Here is a 12,713-nt window from a genome sequence, read left to right as displayed (position 1 = left end):
TAGGGAAAAATAAGAGATGAAGGTCTGATCAGTCTTTGTGGTGTGGTAGGCTGTTTTTATTACTTTTTCTATATGCATTAGGGAAGTGAATGTGTCGACCGAATGACCGGTTTTCCATTTACGCTCAAGTTGACTTTAAAAATAGAATAGAAATCCAAAAATCAGGGGGTTATGCCGTTTTAACCTGCAGCAGCCAACAACTCGGCATCGCTGGCGTAGTTGGGGTCCTGCTGAGAGAGGTTGGGGACGGTCGAAGGAGCCCGGTCTTTCTTCGAATGCGCTTTCTGCAGAAAATAAAATACAACCAAATACTAATCTCATAAAATAAGACTTTTATTAATACTGGTTACTGCTTAACATCAATTACTCAGGTCTAAAAGGTAAAGGTGAGTTTATCTTACCTTCAACCTCCTGTCAAGGTGCCATGTGACAGGAGGGAACTCTCTGGCGTACTCGAGCAGTCGCTCCTTCTGCCACTTCAGCAGCTCGTTCTGCTCTCCCTGCTGGCAGTACTGGAACAGCAACCACACCAGCCAGCCGACATCGTTTGCTAGAAGCCACTTGAAGGTCTGACCGGCGTACTTCCCGAACACGATGACCAGCTGACCTTTCCACAGCTCACCCCCGGACCTCTTGGCAGCTGCCTCTGCTTTCTTGAGATCCAGCCATTTAGGGTCAACAACAGTGCTGCTGGGGGCCTCTGCCACAGACTTTGCTGCCTCTGTACAGTGCAGCCTGGCCTCTCCTTGCCGGCCAGGCAAGGAGAACGATCCACAAATCCACAAAACGATGTTGGGGTACTGGTGTAGCTGTTGATGGCTGACCAGAGATGATTTGGTGGTCAAGCTCTTCCTGCAGACATCACAGTCAAAGGTCTCCCTGGCGATGGCATGGATCTTCAGATGCCTCGTCAGGTTGGACTTTTCAGTGAAAGTCTTCTCGCACACGCTGCACCATGTATAGGGTTCTCCATGTTTCATCTGGTACAGTAAAACATGAATAAATGAGTAAAACTAAAAGCAGATAATTTAGATTGACAATATGTAGCCCTTTATTATACAGAAATTTGCTGTTGGTGTATTAGCCTAGGACAACACGCTCGCCAGATTGTTATCTATGTTGTTAGAAATTACTGTTTACCAGGTATGCAGCGCATCCCATGCAACAAGAGATTAACACGGTCGCCAAATTGCTTTATGTTACACTTACTCTCGCATCAGCTGTTGTCTAAACAGTCACATTTACCCATATAAACTAGGGATGCACCGAAATGAAAATTCAAATCTAAGAGTAAAATTAATATTTTACTAATACAATTAATTTGTGAACCACTCACTGATTTTTACCTTGACTTATATGAGGATGAATCTACAAAAAGATCCGAGTTATTGCCTTTTTTCATTTTTTGCAGTGCAGTGCAGGTTGAGTTACTCTAAAAAAAACTGCACCACAGCTCCCACCGTAATGTTCAGACTTCAGAATTTGCATCAAAGCCCTGATCATAACAATGAGAGGCTTTAAACGATGTCCATGCTTAGGAGGTGATTGTAACTTTTTTGTCTGTAGATTGAAACTAATGGGGGGAGGCGGCTCGCTGGACATAGCCTATATTTAGTCGCGCTGTCAGTTTGCCGACATGGCTCTGTGTATTCAGGCTAGAGAAATGCAGTCAGATCGTAGGAGCCTTTTCCCCCAACAGCGCTAAAGGACAGGATATCTCCGGTTATCATTTTAGCTGTCAAACTAAAGTTTTTTTTGCGCGGCGGACCTCACCGGCGAGGTGTCACTGTGAATGACACCGTTACCAACTGTCACACTGTCACAGAGTTTCACTGGGTGAATCGCTGCTTCGCTCGCGCAAGGCTTTTGTGTTTCTATGGTCAGGGGTTGACACTAAGGCTTCAAATGCACTTGCCCATAGGGCAAGTACAGGTAATGTTTTACTTGCCCGAATGTTGTGTTCACTTGCCCAAAAAAAACAAAAAAACTGTTAAACAATGATATATACAGTATAGGCTAATTAAATTATACATTTTAGCGAACTGTATCTCTTACATGCAAACACTGCTTACTTGTCTCATCCTGACCACATAAAACGAACAACAATTCATATAAGCCTATATATGACATCACACAACACCAAGCGCTTGGACCTGCTGCAGCATCGTGAAAGGACCTCTTTTTGCCATGCACCTAGGCCCAAGGGCTCAGAAAACTCAGTCTAGCTCAGAGTCAAGCTGAATGTTAGCTTCCTCAGAAAAATTTAACTTATTTTACTTATTTAAAACGGTCACATTGTGCCAAAAAGTGATCGTGTGCCATAAAATGATTAAAGTCCACCATGTTAAAGCTATTGCCCAGTTACACTGTAAGTAGGGAGGGGGATCATTAATTTCTATTCATATTGATACCATTATAAAGACTCCACAATCAAAATCTTTATCGATACTTTTCTATTATTTTGTATAAAGAGAACTGGTATTATTGCTTTAATTGCTTATAAGATGAGCGGAGTTCAGGATAGGACTTTAAACATGTCATAATTCCATATTTAGGCCTACTATTTAGTTTATATTGCTGGGAAAACAAGTTTTTTTACCCAAACTTTAGGCTATTATTCAAGCTTCCCGCGAAAAACTAAAATTTCTTATTTTCTTGATGTTACATTTGAACTAGTGGTGGGCCGTTATCGGCGTTAACGTGCTGCGTTAACGCCAGACTCTTATCGGCGATAAAAAAAATATCGCCGTTAATCTCTTATTCCACCTCCTGTTCGGCTCAGGGGAGATAATAATAGCCGGGGGCCGTTGTTGACACTTGAGGAGCCTTTATTCTCTCACACACCCGCCGCTCTCTCTCTCCATCACTTGCCCACGACACAATCGGGTATTGGAACGCAGGGTGGGTGTGTGTGGCCACCGGTCGCCACGTGACTATAAGTTTCCAAGTTTTAAACACTTCTATCTCTTCAACGTCAACGTCACCGTACCCGAATCCTAAATATCCCCATAGCAGACGCTATATTTCATCGGGGGGGAAACTTTGTTTTGCGCCACAGTTCGGCCGTAATGCTGCTGCACACATACACACACACACACACACACAGGCGCACACACACACGCTGCATGACAGAGATGAGGGGCGCTACCAAAAAGACGAGAGGAGCGGTTGGAGCAGTTGGAGCGTTTAGAGACACATGCGTGCACATTTATTTACATAAAATCGCAATCGCAGTCATTTGTGCAGTTATGTAAAATGTTTCACTAAGGAAAATTACAGAAAAAGTAACGCACAGTGACTTTGATGAGTAACTTTAATCTGATTACTGGTTTGGAGATAGTAACGCGTTAGATTACTTGTTACTGAAAAAAGAGGTCCGATGCCGGTAACGCGTTACTAAGTAACATCTTGTTGAACATTATTTATTTTCATCACCAATTATCATAGTAGAACAGCTTCCTCAAGCAGTTTGTGATGCATGTTGGAAACAGGAGATGAGCCCCTGGTCTGATGCGCCACCTGGCTTGAGAAACACGTTCTCAAAGACTTACTTTGAGTCATTATTTAGGGAGCACACACATTATGAATGAATTCAAATGAGCCATTTTAATCTAGATTAATTCCAAAATTAATCTAGATTAATCTAGATTAAAAAAATTAATCTATGCCCACCTCTAATTTGAACACATCATGATGTCATTTTATTGACCTTTGCCTAATAATCATTTTACTGAGCCGACCTGAACACATCACATTTGAACCGTTAGCGATTTTTTTTAGCTAACTAGGTCTTATCCTGCAGATTTTAATATGGATTTAAAAACTATCTGATTTTTTAACTGCGGGACTTGCTACAGAGTCTCTCGTTTGTTGATCACCGCTGCATTGAATGAATGATGAGACGGTGCCGAGCCCGTCTGCAGCGGCAGCGGCTCAGTAGACAAGAGTTTTTTTTTTTGGGAGACGGAGCGGGTTGAAGGAGTTTCTTCAAGACAGTCGAAGGTAGAACACTTTTACAGTCCATGATGCGGTCCAGTGATGGAATAATACGCTGAAGTAGGCCTAATTAGATGAAGATGACCCGACTCGATATTTAAAATTACATAATGTGACCTAGCCTACTGGACTCCATAGCGGTATCGATAAGCTCAAACGTTATTGATTTCTGGGTTTTGAATATAGCGGAACCAGGTCCTTAGGATAGAGCCGGCTTTCGGAACATAGACAGCGAAACTGCGCGCACACAGGCTGTGTGTGTAGTGTGTGTGTGAGAGAGAGAGATAGAGAGATCGAGTGCGAAAGAGCGACCGTGATGCTGCTGGCTGCAGCGCGCAGCTGCTCAATTGCGAATATAGCCGATCTATTTTGTGTGAGTTACCGGGAAAAAAATGTTTTGCAGACTGTAAAACACATGAATACATAGCCTAGACTACAGACAAACCCTCTAAAATCCACTTGCCCGTTCGGGCAACCAAAAAGCAATCTCAACTTGCCCAAACATTATTTTCAGTTGCCCCGGACAAGCGGGCAACCGTTAGTGTCAACCACTGTATGGTGATTAAACATCAGTCTTGGACGAGCGTTTTAACTTTATGCTGCATAAAGCATTGCACTGTCTGCGCCGTGTTTCATCCATTTTGAAAAAATGCTCCCACACTGGACTCTGACATTTTCATGCACGCACCAAACTGCTCCTGCTGCGCGCTCACAAAGAGACGTGGACTATCATACACGGTTACGTCTCTCTTTACTGCCATTTCCTGGTTTACAAGCGCGCAGCTCTTTTTAAAACATATTTTCTTAGTGTCATTTAGTTCACCAATTTTCGGTAATGTTATTCGGCTTTTTAACTGTTTCGGGCCGAAACCGAAAATGACTTATTTTGCCATTTTCGGCCGAACTTTTTCGGTGGCCGAATGTTCGGTGCATCCCTAATATAAACACATATCCACATCAAATTGACCAAGAAAACGTTGATTGTCGCCGAAAAGCAACACATTTGGAGGTATGCGACGTAACCGTTACTCATTGTTAACAATGTCGTTAGCCGCATTAGCTAGCTAGCCGCGCCTAGCTATCGTTACACAACACACATTAATCAGCTAATTATTTAAACGACCCTTGGGTGAAAATAGTCATGCCATACAACATTGGAAAGCTTAGATGGTCATGATTAAAATGAGACCATCCACGAGTAATATAGTTGCTCCAATAATAGTGTTAGCGGTTAACTCGGTTAGCTTTCAACTCATTGTAAACAGTCCGGCAAGCTATCGTTACACTACACACGGTAATCAGCTTATTATTTCAACAACCCTTTGGTGAATACAGTCATGCCAAACACCGTTGGCAAAGCTTAGATTGCCACGATTAAAACGAGACCATCCACGAGTAATATGGTTCTCACAGACAAAACGGCGCTAGGATGAAGAATATGAAACTTTTCCTGAGAGAAATCAACGTCGACAGTGGCCGACTCACCGATAGTGGCCGCCAGTGCCGAGATCGTGCATATATAAATAAATCAGATGACGTTTTCCGATCCTCGCTCAATGATTGGTCTGTTGGGCGCTGATCTCTGCTCAACATTGCTCAACCATTGGCTGATCGCTGCTCAACTCTGCTCAAAATTTCTCAACGATTGGTCGGCTGACGGGGGGGCTTAGGGACTTGGAGGGGAATTTGCTTGGGAATACCAGGTGCTGTAAGCTTTTTACACTTCTCTGGACAGACAGCAGAGGTTGCTGCTGCTTCACTGGAGACAGAGGGTGCGTTCCAATGCCTATACTCTTATACTTTTTAGCATACCAGAAAAAGATTTAGCGAGTCACAATACATACATGTCAATACAGTATGCCAAAAATAGCCAAATGTCCTGCTAAATCCGGTCACATTTTGCAGTATGCAACTGATGCTCATTCATACATTGGTAGTAATAATAGAAAGTAATAGTGATAAGAGGAGTTGAGTTTCCTGACAGTCTCCAGTTACTGCTTGTATGGACACTAGATTAACTAAAGGTGACATTAAGGCACCTTTAAATGGCCCGTTTGTAGCCTCAGCCTTCGCTTACGGCCATACCACCCTGAACACGCCCGATCTCGTCCGATCTCGGAAGCTAAGCAGGGTCGGGCCTGGTTAGTACTTGGATGGGAGACCGCCTGGGAATACCAGGTGCTGTAAGCTTTTTACACTTCTCTGGACAGACAGCAGAGGTTGCTTCTGCTTCACTGGAGACAGAGGGTGCGTTCCAATGCCTTCTTATACTTTTTAGCACACCAGAAAAAGATTTAGCAAGTCCCAAAACATCCATGTCAATACAGTATGCCAAAAATAGCCAAATGTCCTACTAAATCCGGTCACATTTTGCAGTATGCAACTGAGGCTCATTCATACATTGGTAGTAATAATAGAAAGTAATAGTGATAAGAGGAGTTGAGTTTCCTGACAGTCTCCAGTTACTGCTTGTATGGACACTAGATTAACTAAAGGTGACATTAAGGCACCTATAAAAGGCCCGTTTGTAGCCTCAGCCTTCGCTTACGGCCATACCACCCTGAACACGCCCGATCTCGTCCGATCTCGGAAGCTAAGCAGGGTCGGGCCTGGTTAGTACTTGGATGGGAGACCGCCTGGGAATACCAGGTGCTGTAAGCTTTTTACACTTCTCTGGACAGACAGCAGAGGTTGCTGCTGCTGCTGCTTCACTGGAGACAGAGGGTGCGTTCCAATGGCTATACTCTTATACTTTTTAGCATACCAGAAAAAGATTTAGCAAGTCCCAATACATCCATGTCAATACAGTGTGCCAAAAATAGCCAAATGTCCTACTAAATCCGGTCACATTTTGCAGTATGCAACTGAGGCTCATTCATACATTGGTAGTAATAATAGAAAGTAATAGTGATAAGAGGAGTTGAGTTTCCTGACAGTCTCCAGTTACTGCTTGTATGGACACTAGATTAACTAAAGGTGACATTAAGGCACCTATAAAAGGCCCGTTTGTAGCCTCAGCCTTCGCTTACGGCCATACCACCCTGAACACGCCCGATCTCGTCCGATCTCGGAAGCTAAGCAGGGTCGGGCCTGGTTAGTACTTGGATGGGAGACCGCCTGGGAATACCAGGTGCTGTAAGCTTTTTACACTTCTCTGGACAGACAGCAGAGGTTGCTGCTGCTGCTGCTTCACTGGAGACAGAGGGTGCGTTCCAATGGCTATTCACCTTATGTAGCCCCGCCCCTTTTTACACTTCCGGTTCGAGTGAGATTGTTAAGGTTCTTCCGGTTCAACCACAGCGGAAAACAAGAAGTACAAACAGCGAAAAACAAAGACGCAAATTTGAAGTTTAGGGAATAACAAATCGTTTAAAAGATTGATCTACACTCAAAATAGTTAAATATTGTTTACCTAGCTGACATGGCTAGCCCAGTTACAGCGTGGGAGCATACTAGTTATACGCTAGTGCGATCAGACGGTGTTAAAATATTGCACCCTTCGAGGATCGGCAACGGCTGGGAGGATGATTTGCGAAAGTGGCCAGAGATCAGTTATGGGGATATTTTTAATTATTTTGTGCTGTCCCTTGGAGTTGATGGAAGTATCATGAAAAATTACAAGAGCACTGAAGCCTACCAATACCTCCACAGTGGTAAAGTGGGCCGTATTTTACTACACCAAGTCAATGAGGATCTGGTATTTCTGAAGGCTGATGTTCAGCCCAGTCAGTCCAGCAGTCCAGTGCACTTTCCCTGGGTACTGGTGACAAGTCTGGGAGCAGTGGAGACAGCAGGGTGCTCCTGCATCGCTGGCCTGGGGAAGTCATGCAGCCACGCAGCTTCAATTTTGTGGAAGGTAATAAAGTATAATGTTGTATTTATTGTACATGCAATTATTGTCAAGCATACACGGGAATAGTGCTCTGTTTGAAACTGTAAACTCAAGTCACATTAGCTGATTATCTTTGTATAGCCTACGTAGGCCTATGTGGTTAATAAAGTAAAAAAAAAATAGTAGCTGTATTTTACGTTGCGTTCAAACTATCTATGTTTCAAACAAGCCCTTTTTAACAATTGACCTGACAACTACATGTATTAGAGTCTAGCTGTATCACTCCACACTTAGATCATCAAGAAAATAACTATATGTGTTAACACAACCTCAATCTTGTCGAAAAATAGAAACATTACAGGAAGACTATTGACTAGAATAAAATGTATTTAATGTATTTATTGTTTATCTTTATCTTATTCTACTTTATTTTATTATTATCGTTCCTATTGCACCGTGGGTCGATCCTTATGCCTGCATATTTTAAGAATTGATAATAAAGCTGACTTGACTCTTGATGTAGCCTTGTATATGAAATGTTTGCAGCTAATCCAGTTAAAAAGCATTCAACAGTTCATATTCAAACAATAGAATAAGATGTGACTGTAATGTGGGTAATGCTAACATGTTTTTTGTGTATCACAGATCTGCTAGAGTGACAATCATGGAGAATATGTAAGTATCTAGTCAAATCTCATATTGGCAGAGGAGGAAGAAGGTAAGTACAATGTATGGAGTCAAGGTACGCAAGTAATATCAAATCATATTTACATATAAACTTGCTATATCCTTGAGTTGTTTCTGTTTATTTGATAGTAGCCAAATCAGTTGCACAGATTGGTGTTAACATTTCAGCTATTAAGAAAAAATGGCTGGAGATGTCACAGTAAGTACAAGTCTAATTATATCTCATGGATCGAAAGTAAGTTTATAATCTGAATATTTAGATGTCTGGGTTTTTTTTATCTGAAAGATTTAGAATTGCTGTATATCGGTCCAATCACTAGAATGCTGCTTGAAAAATGTCTTTGTTTTATTCTAACTGTTACTGCCTCTGTCTCAGGTCCAGAATGCTGTGTCCCAGAGGCTCACGGGTATATCATGCACAGATGAGCAACGTAACTGGAATGCTGGAACGCAGAGGAATCTTGCCCCCAAGCGGCTGGCAGAAATACATTTTTTACACCACATGGCCACTGACCAACTTCAGCACCCAGATGTAAGGGCACAATGTCCACCTCTGCCGCCCACCCCTGCATTTCCTTCCCATGAGAAGTTGAGGGAAGGCCAGAGCCACCTGAAGTTCCCTGTAGGATCACTATTGCACACATGTTTCAATGCTCAGCTTAGCTCAGAGCTATCCCAGCCAGATTCTCTTCAACATGGGGAGCATGCTGTACCAACCACCTGTCTAAAGTGTCTGTCTTTTTACACTACTTTCATTGCACTTGACCTGAGCAAATGTTCAACACTCGATAGCATAACCAGAGATCAAAGTGCCTCACACCTGTGGCATGATGCTCGTAAAATACGCATCACCGCTAGCTCTGCAAAGAGGGTTCCACTCAGAGCCAGTCCGGAGAAGTTCCTGCAAGAGCACCTGTATCCGAGGTTCCATGGGAATGCAGCTACACGTTATGGGAAGGAGAGTGAGCTGGTTGCTTCCACGTGGCTCGAAGGCTGTGGCTACTCTGTTAGTCACAGAGGCACAGTGGTCAGTGCTGAAGAGCCATGGCTGTCAGCAAGCCCTGACGGAGTGTTGAACACAGAGGAACTGTTGGAGATTAAGTGTCCAGTCTTGGGGAAATCCTTCGAATCTCTGGAAAATCTCTTCAGCAGCAAGACCTCTGATGTGAAGATGGTTGACGGGGCTTATAAACTCCGACCACATGGGCCACGAGGGTACTACATGCAGATGCAGCTTGGAATGTTCTGCACAGGGCTGACGGCATCGAAGCTGCTCATCTGGACCCCATCCCAGCAAGTCCTTCTGAGTGTAGAATATGATGGAGATTTCTGTGCAGAAGTTGTGCAACGGCTTAAGGCTTTCTATTTCAGATACATGCTGCCATATATTGTAGAGGAATTTCAAGCGGACAGATTGTTGCTAAGCGATAGGTACAAGCAGCTTTGTCAGTAACTCAACATCTAACTGTTTGCTTTAAGTGGTAAACATTTATATCTAGCTGTATATTCATCTATACTAGTAATAAGCCAACATTCATCTATACTAGTAATAAGCCAACATTCATCTATACTAGTAATAAGCCAACATTCATCTATACTAGTAATAAGCCAACATTCATCTATACTAGTAATAAGCCAACATTCATCTATAGTAGTAATAAGCCAACATTCATCTTTATTGGTAATAAGCCAACATTCATCTTTATTGGTAATAAGCCAACATTTATATCAAACTGTACATTAATCTGTTGTAGTAATAAGTAAACATATTCTATATCTAACTGTACATTAATCTGGTGAACTAATAAGTAAACATATTCTATATCTAACTGTACATTAATCTGGTGAACTAATAAGTAAACATATTCTATATCTAACTGTAGTAATAAGTAAACATATTCTATATCTAACTGTACATTAATCTGTTGTAGTAATAAGTAAACATATTCTATATCTAACTGTACATTCATCTGTTGTAGTAATAAGTAAACATATTCTATATCTAACTGTACATTCATCTGTTGTAGTAATAAGTAAACATATTCTATATCTAACTGTACATTAATCTGTTGTAGTAATAAGTAAACATATTCTATATCTAACTGTACATTAATCTGGTGAACTAATAAGTAAACATTCTATATCTAACTGTACATTTTTTACATCTCACTTTCATCTCTTTTAATCTTACTCAGCATCATCGTGAATCATGTCACCCCGCAAGTTGCAAAGAGCAGCACAAATTCTCAGTACTTTGTCCATTTTAGGTGCAAAATGTAATTGGCACAACCTGTGAGAGGATCCTGAAGTGCTTCAATCGGCAAATTATCCTCTCAACGTGGACTCTAACATTGGCAATTCTTCTTGTGCTGGTGGTGTCTTCATCCGATAATTGTGCCCCTCTTCTTGTGAATGCCGGTATGGTTAGCTTCACCTTCCTTTCCCCGAGCAGATCTTGGATGGTGAAGCCTCTGTCGGCCATGACTTCGTCTCCTGGGCGAAGGTACTCCAGGAACCCTGAGTTGTTTGTAATAAACTTGTCGCTACACCGACCTCCATACGCTGGCGAGATAAACATTATAAGGCCACAGGGTGCAATTGCCACCATGAACTTCACAGTATTCTGTGCATAGTAGTGGCTGTATGACTCTCCCCGGGAATCAAGATTCCTTGCCTTCTGGAGGGGGATCTCTGAGCAGTCTATTATGCACGTGGTGGCTGGATAGTGCTCTTTGAAGCATTGCGGCATTGTAGCGCGAATGGTTTCCCTTGGAAGCCATGGGATGTAGTCTCTTAGATGTTCCTCCATCAGATCAATCCAGTAGCTGACCACTCTACTGACTACACTCTGAGAGGCTCCAAATCTTTCAGCCAAGTCACCCTGGAGCAAATTAAGCCTCAACTTCATCAGAGTCATGAGGAGCTGGTCTGTTTGGTTGATCTGGAAGCAGCCTTTGTAGAAGGTTTGAAGGTGTTTTGCTACAGAATGAAAACCACCCAGGGACAAGCCTGTGTAGAGCAGGGCAAGCGCTTCAGTCCTCAGCAGAGATGAGTAGATGGGTTCAGCAGCACATTGTGTTCCCTTGTCAGCAGTGGTGGGCAAAGGAATCAGGGGCAGAGTTGCGCTATAGATATGGTCACCAAGTGACCGGTCCTCCCACTGGGTCATCACATCTTTCCTGGGGTTCGGCTCATCATGGTCCATGGCTTCATGCTCCGTGGCTTCATGCTCAGTACTACTAGGTACTTCATTTTCATCTAGTGAAATGGAAAAAAAGTATTTCAATAATATGTAACCTGAAAACAAATAAAAGAATGTTTCCACTGGATACTTTTGTGAATGAGAATTTTTCAATAACATGTCCACAATTAACTGACAAGAGTATGTGGTCATTATAGGTATACGCCTATATACAGGCCTATATAAATCCTTTCTTAATAATGTTTAAGCTGGCTATTCTGTCTGTACATGCTTTGTTTGATGATGATGTTCTGACTGTGACTATATGTCATCTGTTGTTTTTAAATGATTGTCTGTAACTAGCTGTGCTGCTGCCTGTCTTGGCCAGGACTCTCTTGTAAAAGACATTTTTAATCTCAATGAGACTTCAACTGGTTAAATAAAGGTTAAACAAAAAATAGAATACCGACAGGCATAGCATATATTTCTTCTTAATAAAATGTTAAATGATAGCACTTTATCACAGTTTTTTTATTTTTATATTATTGTTACAAAATGTTACTTTTATCCAACCAGTAGGCTATAACAGAAGATCGTATTTGATATGTTGACAATGACATACCTGATTGTCTGAGTAGCACCCGGCGTGGTGTCCTCAATGGAACTTCATAGCCAAGCCACTTCTCCGGGTAAGGATGCTCTCCACTTGGCTTCTTATCCACAAAGTGGAAGGAGCACACAAAAGGGCGCTTTGGGGGTTTCTTTAGGTTTAACGCCTTCAGCCAGAGTCTCAGTGCTTCATCTCCCTTCGGCGGTGGGTGAAGATCGTATGGGGATCCGCAGGTACACTCGGACCGAAGCTGAGACCGATGTACAAACTCCCGTCTTTTCTTCCAATTATTATGGCAGCCTTTGACTGAACATATGATGCTCGACATGACAAGACAACAAACAAAATAATAGCTAGCTAAACTAATAAACAGTAGAGTAGACTAGACTCTTCAAACACTTCCTACA

This window comes from Ammodytes marinus, assembly GCF_949987685.1.
Source record: "Ammodytes marinus genome assembly, chromosome: 16".
NCBI classification, from domain to species: domain Eukaryota; kingdom Metazoa; phylum Chordata; class Actinopteri; order Uranoscopiformes; family Ammodytidae; genus Ammodytes; species Ammodytes marinus.
Note: the sequence above shows the minus strand (reverse complement) of the source record.